Source organism: Nelumbo nucifera, chromosome 1, assembly GCF_055504915.1.
Source record: "Nelumbo nucifera cultivar China Antique chromosome 1, China Antique-T2T, whole genome shotgun sequence".
Classification (NCBI taxonomy): domain Eukaryota; kingdom Viridiplantae; phylum Streptophyta; class Magnoliopsida; order Proteales; family Nelumbonaceae; genus Nelumbo; species Nelumbo nucifera.
The window spans coordinates 181659408-181671407 of NC_142649.1; the positions used below are offsets into that span (position 1 = coordinate 181659408).

General features: G+C 48.6%; 1 pseudogene across 1 annotated transcript; it reads right to left on the reverse strand.

Annotated features, from left to right (window-relative positions):
• Nucleotides 1-232: 232 nt before the first annotated feature.
• LOC104600245 (UDP-glycosyltransferase 88A1-like) lies at nt 233-5774 on the reverse strand (annotated as a pseudogene). The gene is made up of 2 exons (XR_016080736.1): nt 2394-5774; nt 233-1104 (listed from the first exon to the last, which is right to left on the reverse strand). The product of XR_016080736.1 is annotated as a UDP-glycosyltransferase 88A1-like (transcript).
• Between the last annotated feature and the right edge of the window lie 6226 nt (nt 5775-12000).

Genomic DNA, 12000 nt, shown 5'->3' on the forward strand with positions numbered 1-12000 from the left:
CTTCATGGGTCTTAGAATCTATTACAACATGGGGTAGCCCATTCCCCTCCCTTAACCCCCAACCTGATGGTAGCGGGATTTGATTTTACGTCTCTATTCGGAAGGTTCGCATCTTGTGAACCACCGGATGCATAAAACCCTCAATCAAAAACGACCACGTCAGCCTTTTAAATTTCCTCAACTTTAACGGGTTTTTTATCATTAGGAAGTGGAACCCGATTAAACCGGACACAAAAGGAATGCCCTGAAAATCAGAAATTTTGTTCTTTCTACAGTTAAGTGAAGGAAAATTCAAAACAGGACGAAACGAAAAGAAATGCCCACAAATGATTCAGAAATTCACACCGAGTGCTCTCCCTTCCATCTCTGAATCTATGGTTGGCAACAAAAAATGCTCTGCGCCGAGCTAAGAAGAATGGCTGAAAATGGCTCAGATGCCGCTGACAATCGTTTCTACCAATGTGTTTATTGTCATTCTTCTCTCTGTCTTAATGGCGACCTAGGTTGCATCATCAAGTTCTTTAGTCGGATTGTCTGATAATTCAACGTTACCTCAAACCAAGGATAAGGACGAGATTGTCTCCGAGTCGGTGAAACATAATGTTCTCTGCAAAGATGGAGGATTATACAAGCTCTGTTGTGGCTGTTGTGGTTATGAAATTTTGCTTAATTCGGTGCATGGTTGTGGGAAAGGATCAAAACCTTTCAAGATTAGACGACGCCGCTAAAACAAATTGCGTACCAGATATTTGTTACAGGAAATCGTAGATTTTGCAAATGAAAGGGATGACACCTCCAAACCTACGTTTGGGTTGCAAACAGGGAGGCACCAGTCAAAACCTAACTTTGGCGACAATGAGCTTGACTGAGGATGGCCGGCTGAAGTTAACGGACTTCCTGGCAAACGGAAAATGCAGAAGGGGCTATGGCCGTTTGGCAAAGTTTCGATTTTCCGGCTGATACGTGGCTTCCAGGAATGAACATCACGGGTCGTGTGGTGATAACATCTTAGAGGAGCACATCTGACCCGCCGCCGATAGATTTTGCATCCACGAATGCCGGTGTACAATGAGATCTTTTTGTACAATCAACCTATGTGAGCAACTGGTTCAAATTGTGGTACAGTTAATGCAATACATAAAAATCTTTAAAATGCGGTGCTAACAACCAATATATCAACATCACAGCTCTGGCATTTTTCCACTCACCCATCAAAATACAGGACTTTTTATTTTGGGAAAATTCCACTTTACCTAAACTTTGGGTAGTGTCAAGTTAGTGCCCGATCTTTTAAATGTGTTATTATAATATTTAAACTTTTAAAAAGTGTCAATTTGATCGTGGCGTTAATTATTTGTTGAAAATTTTAAAATACTTTTTAAAAGAAAATATTGTTCATTATCTTCTAAACTGAATTATAGAAAAGAACATATATTTGGTTTCAAAGTAGAAGATAATTAAACGTGTTTTTTTGAAGGGTAGTTTTAACATTTTAAATAAATAACTGATGGTCGATTAATAGACACTTTTTAAAAATTTAAGTACTACATTTACTAAGTTGACGGTTGACACTACCCCCATATTTAAAATACTAAAGTGGAATTTTCCCTTTTATTTTCATATTGAACCAATTCTATTATTTTTTTTCTTTTTTATTCATGATGCTACACAAACCCTCAACCCCCGATCATGGTGGGGGCAGAACGATTTTATCCCAGGTCTCCGCTACAAACAGAAAACATATCAACTAAGCCGCCTGGAATAAATTGGTGAACCAACTGCTGGGAAATGGGGTCACTATAACTTTGGAGGAAAAGCTCTGAGACACATCTGAATACACTGTCTTTAGAACGTTATTTTCCCTCATTCAGTTTCATTGAGTTTAGTGTTGGGTTACAAGCAAATCCGTTCCCAGGATACAACAGAACCTTGGGCGAGAATCTGCAACCAATAAAGTTGAAAAATCTCCGAAGAAACCTTCTGTGACAATTCAAACATTGTGACTGTTTAAAAAGTAGTTAATAGTTAATGACTCTTAACTTTGAATTGTACCTCTTTACCACACCCAATCGAGTCGTAACCATTGATCTCATCAATCGTGATCAACAGTGAGCATCGCACCAAAACCAAAGATACCATTCACGAGCCACGCGGGTGGGAGCAAAGTGTGCCTCATTGTATCGCACACACGCACACACATGTGCATGGTATCAAACCTCCGTACTCTTCTCTACTATTTCTAAGGAGTATAAATCAATTCCTATTAAAATAGTGAAAACAAAACTTGTAATTTTCCAATGTGGTACAAGTTCAAAATTGGATTTTATAAGAGAAAAGCTAATTTTCCAAACAAGTGTGCAAGTGCAATTTCTCATGTAATCGAATTTTCTCACCTGTGCTGCACTCACAAACCCGTCTTCTGCCTCCTTCATAGACAGAGCCAGCTTCATTTCTTCCACTAGCAGCACTCTGTTGAACCGTTGCTCAGCGTAGAGTGGCCACGCCACCATAGGCACCCCTGCAGTCACGGCTTCCAAAATTGAGTTCCACCCACAGTGAGTCACGAACCCACCACCGATTCTCGACTCAGCACTGCGGTCTGGGGAGCCCATGACTTTACCACCATGCCTCTGTCCTTCGTCCGCTCCAAGAACCCTTCAGGCAGTAACTCATCCAAATTTGGTTCAGGCGGTGAGTGCTTGATTGTATCCTCGTTGGGTGGAGTACGCACCACCCACAAGAACCTCTGCTCACTCTTCTCCAACCCAACTGCTATTTCCTTCAACTGCGTTTCAGAGAACAATCCCAAGCTACCGAAACACAGAAACACAACGCTTCGACTTGGCTAGGAATCCAGCCACGTTAAACAGTCGGGCGTAGAAGTAGAATCACGACCTGTTCGATCATCAGTTGCAATCACAGGTCCGATGTAATAGACTGGCGGGGTGAGGGCGTCTGGAAGGCAAACTCCATCAGAGATGACTTTGATAGCTCTTGGCTCGAGCGATTCGAATGTATTCACGATAATACCACAAGACTTGGGAAATTGGGTACAAACGTATGAGAAACATTCATAAGTTTTATCAGTTCGATCGAGCATCGCTTCGGCATGTCGCGGGCTGGGATGGGGGGAAGGCCAGGGAAGTCTAGATCGGTATCAATGTCTTTGAAGCTCTTGGTGGTGTTTTTGTGGATTGTGGGGAGGTAAAGGAAGACAGCAAAGCAGGCGGCAGCAGCAAGAGAGGCAGTGCAGAAGAAATCAATGATGAAGGCATGAATGGTTGAGGATAGAGAGATGGTTTGGATGGCTTGGTGGACGCTTGAGTTGTTGACGCGGAGGAATTCGAAGATAAGGGTTTCATGGTGGGGAGAGGAATTAGAGTGAGGAGAAAGAGGGACAGAAGGGAGGTGGCGGTAGAGACGCGGTTGATGTAAGGAGCGACAGAACCCAAGTTGAAAGGTAGGGTGGCGATGAGGATGGTGATGGAGATGGAAAGATAGCTATTGAGGACAAGTCTTCCCACCTCCACCATGGAAACCAGATGACCAATACCCGGAGACGGGAAGAGTATTATGCTGTCTTTCATATTCCTTTCCTTTCCTTCTGCTTCCACGACTACGAGTAGTCTTTCTTCCTCCACACCACACTGTGCTGATATATGAACGGTGAGGCTAGCTAGGCTACCAGCTCGGAAAGCGAGAAAGGAGTCCAGATTTTTTACTCACCTTTTTTATCCCATCTCTACCTGCTCTGATTTGAGAGATGTGTGTGGCTCCAATTCATGGCGGGTAAGATTTTTTACTCACCTTTTCCAGCATCAGCTCGGCGAGATTTTAAGTACTTGTCTTATTTTGGCTTCGCTTCTTGAAGAAATCGGTTGCGAAATTTATAAGATTGGTGGCTGTAATACTGAGATCGGAATGGATGCCGAACTCGACGATTTCACGGTAACCGTGGCGGAAGAAAAACTCGCGTTTGAACTTCGGTCGCCACTAAAATTGGCTTCGCTTCTCGCCGCCGGGCGGATGGAGAGAGAGAGCGTGAGGTTCGTCTACGAAAGGAGAGGAGAGAGGAGCAAAACTCGCGTTTGAACTCGGCTTCAATCCAGGCGATTGCAGTCGCCGCCGGGCGGATGGGGAGATAGAGTGAGATTAGTCACAGTAGAGCATAGGAGCAAAATTTGTGTTTTGCTAACCATTCATACGATTTGGAAACACGTGACGCGTCCTCCAAATGCGCAACGTTGCCTAGATGCAGCGTCCCTGAACTGAAGCCGAACTCGGTTGGTGTTAAGTAGTGTTCACTCTTCATCCTATCATACGTCTCTGGAATCTGGACGTAGACGGTGAGTCCAGATCTACTCCCCACTACCGCTCCTCAAGCCGACCGCACATGCCTTGGCCGCCTATCGGGAACATCACCCGTAATTTATATACGAGAATTACCCAACTTCCCCTAGGGGTTCCCGTGCTACAAGGTCGGGCCAAATCATCCTACACCCCCCATTCCTTGTGCTAGGGGTTCTGACCCAACGCGGGGAATCCGCGGTCTGCTGGGTGGATTTGGCTCGGGGCTTGAGCTTTCTTGTCTACCAGCTCATCGATTGGATCAGTTTTCTGCTCGGCTCTACCAGACACAGTTCGGGTCATGTACGGTCTACGCGCGAACATTACGCGACTTATGTACTCTACGGATGTCAAAAAAATGCGCTAAACCGATTTTGCCTCGAAGATCGTGCAACCGGTTTTCATGAGGACTGTCAGATCGTTTCGATCTCAACCGTTGATGCCCGCGTATAGTGGCTATAAATAGCGAGGGTCCTGGCCATTTTCCTTCACCACAAATCCTCAGCCATAGTTTTGAGCTTGTGTCTAAAGCCTCCAGCTCGGGTCAGTTCTTCCCAGTCCAGTCCATCTCTCTTTGGTGAGTCACCCTAGCTCTTCTTCAGTTCCGTTAGTTATGTCTTCCTTTGATAGCCAGCTAGATGAGCCCGAGGTGGGTACCTCGGCTCGGGGTGACCCTACTGGAGTCCAGTTCCCCGAGGCGCGGGTGGCCTCGGGTAACTTGGCATTCACCTCTCACCGAGGTCGGATGCCGGACAGGTTCGGACCCTCCACCATGACCCTAGAGAGGCTCTACTACCTTATTCGGCAGTACAACCTGCCCGGGGAGTACACCTACAGTTTACCTGTGGGTAACTTCCCATGGGAGCACGGCCTTGACAAGGTCGTAATCTTCCGGGGGCAGCTCATAGCCGGGCTCCGCCGTCCCTTCCACCCACTCATAGTGGAGGTCCTGAACCACTTTAACATTACGATAGACCAGCTTCACCCGAACTTAGTCCGTAACGTGGTCGGAACCATCTCCCTTTGTTACGAGTATGTCCTCCCCCTTGACTTGGATATATTATGTTCCATCCTCACAATCAAGAAGAGCGCTTCATGTGTTCTCCCCGAGCACAGGAGGGCCTATTACTTGTCCCCTCGCCCGGGCTTCAAATTAATGCATAAGCTTCCGAGCAAGATCCCGGCTTGGAAGTAGGACTACTTCGTAGTCCAGAACCCTACAGGGTGGCCCTTCCCTACTCACTGGAGGGTGGCTATCCAAGACCCCAGCATCATCCTTAACAAGAAGACAAGGGAGACATTCTAGTCGTGGGCTGAGGTCGGGTGTAGTTACAAGGATTACATCACCGAGAGCATGCTCATCCAGGCCGCCTTGAGCCCGGGTAGGTAGTTAGTACCTTAGTTGTTTGGCCTGCTCCTTTCTTTTACTCAGTACTAATGCCGAGCTCTATTGCAGGTCCCATGGAGGCGGATAAGCTTAAGGGAGATAGGCTCTTCAAGCACATGAAGGGGAGGAAGAAGCGGGCTTCTAAGAGAGCTCATGTCGAGTTGTCGCCAGCCCCCACTCCCGAGCCCAAGCTTCCACCAGCTCCATCTTCCGAGCCCGAGCTCCCTGGCGCTCCTCCGATCATTGACTTGGAGGAGTCCATACCACCTTGGGAGCCCGAGACCTCGGCCGACCCCGCTACGAGGCAGCAGCTGAGCTCAAGGTTGCCACCAGGACTACTGACATAGCAGTTGAGGTCTCTGCCAAGCCCATTCGTACAACCGAGACGACGGTCTCCAGCTCGGGGAGCCCAGATGGGGGCCAAAGTATCTTGGTCCCCTAGTGCAGCCTTTGGAAAAGCAAAGGGGTTGTTTACTCCGAGGATATCTCGGTCTGGACCGATATGCTCAACCCTGCTCAGCTCAGAGCCCGGGCTGCTACTTACACTATGGTGGTAAGTTCTCCTTTTATTTCTCATGGCTCTCTTACATGTATGTTTCTTCAGTACTAACAAATTTTCTTTGTCAAGCGAACTCCGCTATGCACGCCCTAGCTCTTCAGTCTAAGAGGAACCTGAAGTGGGCTCTGGCCGCCGAGGAGTCGTCTTGCGCTGCCCATACCGATCTGAGGGCAGCTCGCAAGCAGATCCACCGGCTGGAGAGCGGCGCCATGGCCCAGAGGGGCATTATTACGGCGTTGACAGTGGGGAAGGATGAGCTAGAACGCAAGAAGGACGTGCTGAGGGGCGAGGTGGAGGCCCTCATAGCAGAGCTGGAATGCGAGAAGGGTGCGTTGAGGAGCGAGCTGGACGCCCTCAGGGTAGAGGCGGAAGGCCTTAAGGAGAACAAGAAGGCCCTCCTGCATGAGGTGGAGTTCCTCAAGGCTGACATCGAGGAGAAGACTAAGATTTTTACTCAGGCCATAGAAGAGACGAAGATCAAGGCTGTCGCAGAGTACATCTAGTCTAAAAAATTTGATGCCGTTCTAGGGGAGGCCTACTGCAAGGGGTTCAAGCTCAGCAGTGGCTGATAAGGCACACATACCCCGAGTTTGACACGAGCGCCATCACCACCTCACGAATCATGGATGAGATAGCTCATCAAGCCACAAAGGACCCGGATTCAGAGGAGGAGGACGGTGATGAAGAAGCAGACGCCCCTAATCAGCCCGAAGCTCCCGAGGAGGTCTCGTGCAAAGATGAACAGCCCCCGAAGTGATTGTCTTTGTATTTCGAGCCTGCGAGCTCAGTCTTTATTGTTTTTTTTTTTTTTGCCAAGGTCATTGTACAAAACTTACTTGTTAATGAAATTGACCTTTCTTTTCCAAGTGTTGTTTTATCCGAGCTATCATGGTTGAGTGTGCGAAGTGATTGTCATAGCAAGGCATAGTAAGGCATATGCTCGAACTGTCTTCTGGTTGTATGCCGAGGTGAGCTAAGCGTCGCAGAATCTATTTGTCTGCTTGCGCTCTCAATACATTATGTACTGTGGCGTCGAGCTCCTTTTTTAGCTCAGTGTCTTAGCCCCTTGGCCGGGGAGGAGTGGCTTCAGCCACCCTTAGAATTCATTCGTCGTGGGGGCGGCTAGGTTATTATGCCAGAGTCTATTAGTTCGACATTTTGGCCCTTAAGCCCTGAGAGTGACTCGTGGTCTGCTCTTGGAGTTCGCCCATGGCATATAAGCGACTGAGTTTTATTGCGCCGAGGTCTTTGTTAGCTCGGCATTTTGGCCCTTGAGCCCTGAGAGTGACACGTGGTCTACTCAGTTATTTATAGGTAATACTGCCTTAGGTTGATAATATTCCATGCCCAAGGTACTTTTTTCCCTTCCAGGGTTTCGAGCTCGTATGTTCCTTTTCCGAGTACTCGCTTTACTTGGTAGGGTCCTTCCCAGTTCGGACTGAGCTTACCAACACCAGGCTCAGGCACCATAACCTTATGGAGAACCAGGTTGCCAACGCGGAGAGTCCGCTTTTTGACCTTGGTGTTATAGTATCGAGCTACCCTCTGCTGGTAGGTCACGGTCCTGATGTATGCGAGGTCTCGTACTTCGTCAAGTAAGTCGAGGTTGGTACGTAGCTCGTCTTCATTTGCCTTGTCATGATATGCTTCTAGTCTCAGCGAGGAACTTCGATCTCGGCTGGAATGACTGCTTTGGTGCCGTAGATGAGGTTAAAGGGGGTTTCTCCTGTGGTAGTCTTTTCCGTGGTACAATAGGCCCATAATACACTGGGCAGCTCGTCTTCTCATAGTCCCTTAGATCGGTCCAAGCGCGCCTTTAGTCCACAGAGAATAGCTCGGTTCGTGACTTCCGTCTGACCGTTTTCCTGAGGGTGCGCCACTGAGGTAAAGTTCTGCTGAATTACCATGTCTTGGCACCAGTTTTGGAGTTTGATGTCTTCAAACTGCTTACCATTGTCGAAGATCAGTACCCAAGGTAATCCGAAATGACACACTATGTTCTTTCAAAAAAAGTTTTGCACATTCCAGGCTCTAATTGTTGCGAGGGGTTCAGCCTCGACCCACTTCATGAAATAGTCAACTTCCACCACTAGGAACCTCCTTTGCCCTGTCGCTGGTGGTAATGGCCCGAGTAAGTCAATCCCCCATTGTGCAAATGGCCATGGGCTAGTGAGGTATTTTAGGTTGGCGGCAGGCCGGTGGTGGATGTTGGCGTGCTTTTGACACTTGTCGCATTTTTTGACAAGCTCGGTCGCATCTGCCTTCATCGTTGTCCAGTAATACCCCTATCGTAGTGCTTTTTGAGCGAGGGCTCTACCCCCCAAGTGTCCACCGTACAGGCCCTCATGAGTATCGCGGAGGACGAGCTCGGCTTCAGAGGGTCGCAGGCAGCGCAGGTAGGAGAGCGTGTAGGATCTTCGGTACAACCGTCCGTCTATTATGACGTATTTGGCTACCTGACGCTCTACCCTCCTGGCGGCATTACGATCTGCGGGGAGGGTCCCGTGTAGCAAGAAGCTCGTGAACGGATCAATCCAGCTCGGCTCTGCTTGAATGATGGGAGCGACCTCCTTTGCCCCCCTGAGGATGCTAGGCCGAGGCAAGTTCTCTATATACACAGTCCTCATGGTATTATCACTAGTGCTGGCTAATCGGGATAGGGCATTGGCCTCAGCGTTCTCTGACCTCAGGATTTGCTGGATGAAGTGTGACCGAAAATTGAGTAGAGCTCCTCTTACTTTGGCTAAGTATGCTACCATGGTTGGCTCGCGAGCTTTGTACTCACCCATAACCTGATTGACCACGAGCTGGGAATCGTTGCAGACGACAATGTGTTTGGCTTTCACTTCTTTTGCCAGATCCATCTCGGCTAGTAGCGCCTCATACTTTGCTTCGTTGTTGGATGCCGTGAACTCAAAGCATAGTGAGTACTCCAGTTTCACACCACTTGGCCCATACAGAACGATCCCAGCTCCGCTGCCCTACCGGTTTGACGAGCCATCTACGTGAATGATCCAGGGTTCCTCGTCTCAGTTCACGCTTGGCCTAACTAGGAGAGAGGCCACATTGGTTGCTACTTCACGGTGCTCAAGCTCAGTTCCTGAGCTCACCCGCACTGGCGGCCTCGTGTTCCACCGGTTTGGGGACTTCGGAGCTAAAGGTGCATTCTGCGACGAAATCTGCTAAGGCTTGGGCCTTGATAGCAGTTCGCGGCTTATACTAGAGTTCGTATTCGCTGAGCTCGATGGCCCACTTTGTCAGCCTTCTCGAGACCTCGGGCTTGAGCAATACTTGCCTTAGAGGTTTGTTGGTAAGGACAACGATGGTGTGAGCTTGGAAGTACGGGCGAAGCTTTCGGGCTGCTATGACCAATGCATAGGCTAACTTTTCTATCTCTGGGTACCTTGTCTCTGCTCCCTGCAACACTTTACTAACATAATAGACGGGTCGTTGGACCCGATCTACTTATCTTATTAGTACCGAGCTGACCACCTCGTCACTTGCCGAGAGGTATAGCTCTAAAACATCACCCTCTTTGGGTCGGGTTAAGACTGGGATGCTGGCGAGGTGTCTTTTGAGCTCGTCGAACGCGAGCTGGCACTCCTCAGTCCATTCAAAGCCTTTTCTTTTTATTGCCTTAAAGAAGGGCAGGCAGCGATCTGCCGACTTGGACATGAAGCGGCTCAGGGCAGCTAACTGGCCGTTCAACTTCTAAACCTCCTTTAATTTCTGGGGTGGTCTCATTTCTATGATGGCCTTGATTTTTCCTGGGTTGGCTTCAATGCCTCGCCAATTAACGATGTACCCTAGGAATTTACCCGAGGTGACACCGAAGACACACTTGTTCGGATTTAGTTTCATATTAAATCTACGCAAATTTCAAAAACTGAATGTAAATCTTGTATTAAATCATGTGAAAATTGGGTTTTGACGACCATGTCGTCTACATAACATTCTACTTTTTTGCCAATTAGTGGCTTAAACAGTTTATTTACAAGTCTTTGAAAAGTGGCCCCAGCGTTTTTCAACCCGAAGGGCATGACCTTGTAATAGTACAGGCCAAACTCGGTTATGAAGGCAGTTTTCTCTTCATCAGCTGGGTCCATCCTGATCTGATTGTAGCCGGAATAGGCATCCAGGAAGCTCAGCAACTCGTGCCCCGAGGTCGCGTCCACTAGATGGTTGATCCTGGGAAGTGGGAATCAGTCCTTTGGGCAAGCTCGGTTCAGGCCGGTGTAGTCGACGCACATGCACCATTTACCGTTAGCCTTTTTCACCAGAACGGGGTTGGCCACCCAGCTCGGGTAATGAACTTCCCTGATAAAATCGGCTGCAAGGAGCTTCCCGACCTCCTCGTTGACTGCCCTCCATCACTCTGGGGCTAGGTTGCGTTTCTTTTGTCTAACGGGCCTAACTACAGGATCAGTGTTGAGCCTATGAGTTATAATGCTGGGGTCTATGCCAGGCATTTCTGCCGCTGACCATGCAAAAACATCTAAATTTTTTAGTAAGAAACTTACGAGTTGAGACCGCAAGGGTTCCTCAATAGAAGCACCGATCTGAAGTACCCGAGTTGGGTCCTTTGCCGAAGCCGGGACGGGAATGGTCTCTTCGGTAGGTGTGGCTCGCTCCGCAAACTGCTCCGCAGGTCGTTCTAGCTCGAGGTCGTCTACTACCTTGGCTTTTACTTTGAGGGCGGCTACGTAGCACTTGCGGGACTCAAGCTGATCACCTCACATCACTCCAACTCCGAAGTCTGTAGGGAACTTCATTATCAGGTGGTAGGTGGAGACTACTGCTCGTAAGGCGTAGGTGATGGGCTGACCTACTATTGCATTGTATGGGGAGGGGGTCGCGACCATCAGGAACTCATGGTTGAGCCTTACCACACTAGGCCAGGTGCCGACCTCCACAGGTACAGTGACTCTCCCTAAAGGCTTGACCTCCTCACCGCTGAATCCCACGAGTGGAGTGTTTGCGGGCTTTAGGTTGCTTTCCTGGAGCTGTAGCTAATCGAAGGCTGCCTTGAAGAGAATGTCTATCGAGCTGCACGAGTCGACTAGGATGCGCTTGACCTCTAAGTCGTTGATCTTTATCTTTATGACCAGCGTGTCATCATGGGGATAATGGACCCCTCGTGCATCATCTTCTGTGAAGAAGATCGGTTCCTCCACCCTTTGCCGCTTTGGGGGGTTAAGCTCTTTCCTAGCGGCCTCGCGGGCTGATGACCGAGCTGCAGCCGAAGTGCAGCCCGTGACTATTGATCCTCCGACAATTACGTGGATGGTCCCCCGGACTGGTCTCTCGTCGGGAGGCTGCCTCTGCGCTATTCTGCTTGTCTGCTGGACTCGGGAGCCTCTTTACTTTGCTCCCCCTGCCGACTTGCTTTATTATTATTATTGTTCTATACAAAATTTCTCAGATATTCACGACAGATAAGTTCTTCTATCTTGTCACGGAGGTTCTTACAATTTTTGGTACTATGACCGTGATTTCTATGAAAACTACAATACAAATTTTTATTCCTAACATTGGGATCGGCCTTAAGTCGAGGTGGCCACTTCACATATGGGGCGTCATTGATCGCCATGAGGATCTCGGCCTGCTTTGCATTGAGGGGCGTATAGTCCCTTTCTACTAACGGAGCTCGGAAAGGCTGAGTTGGCTTTGCCCCCCGATCTTGGTTCTTCTTCTTCTTGCTGTCACT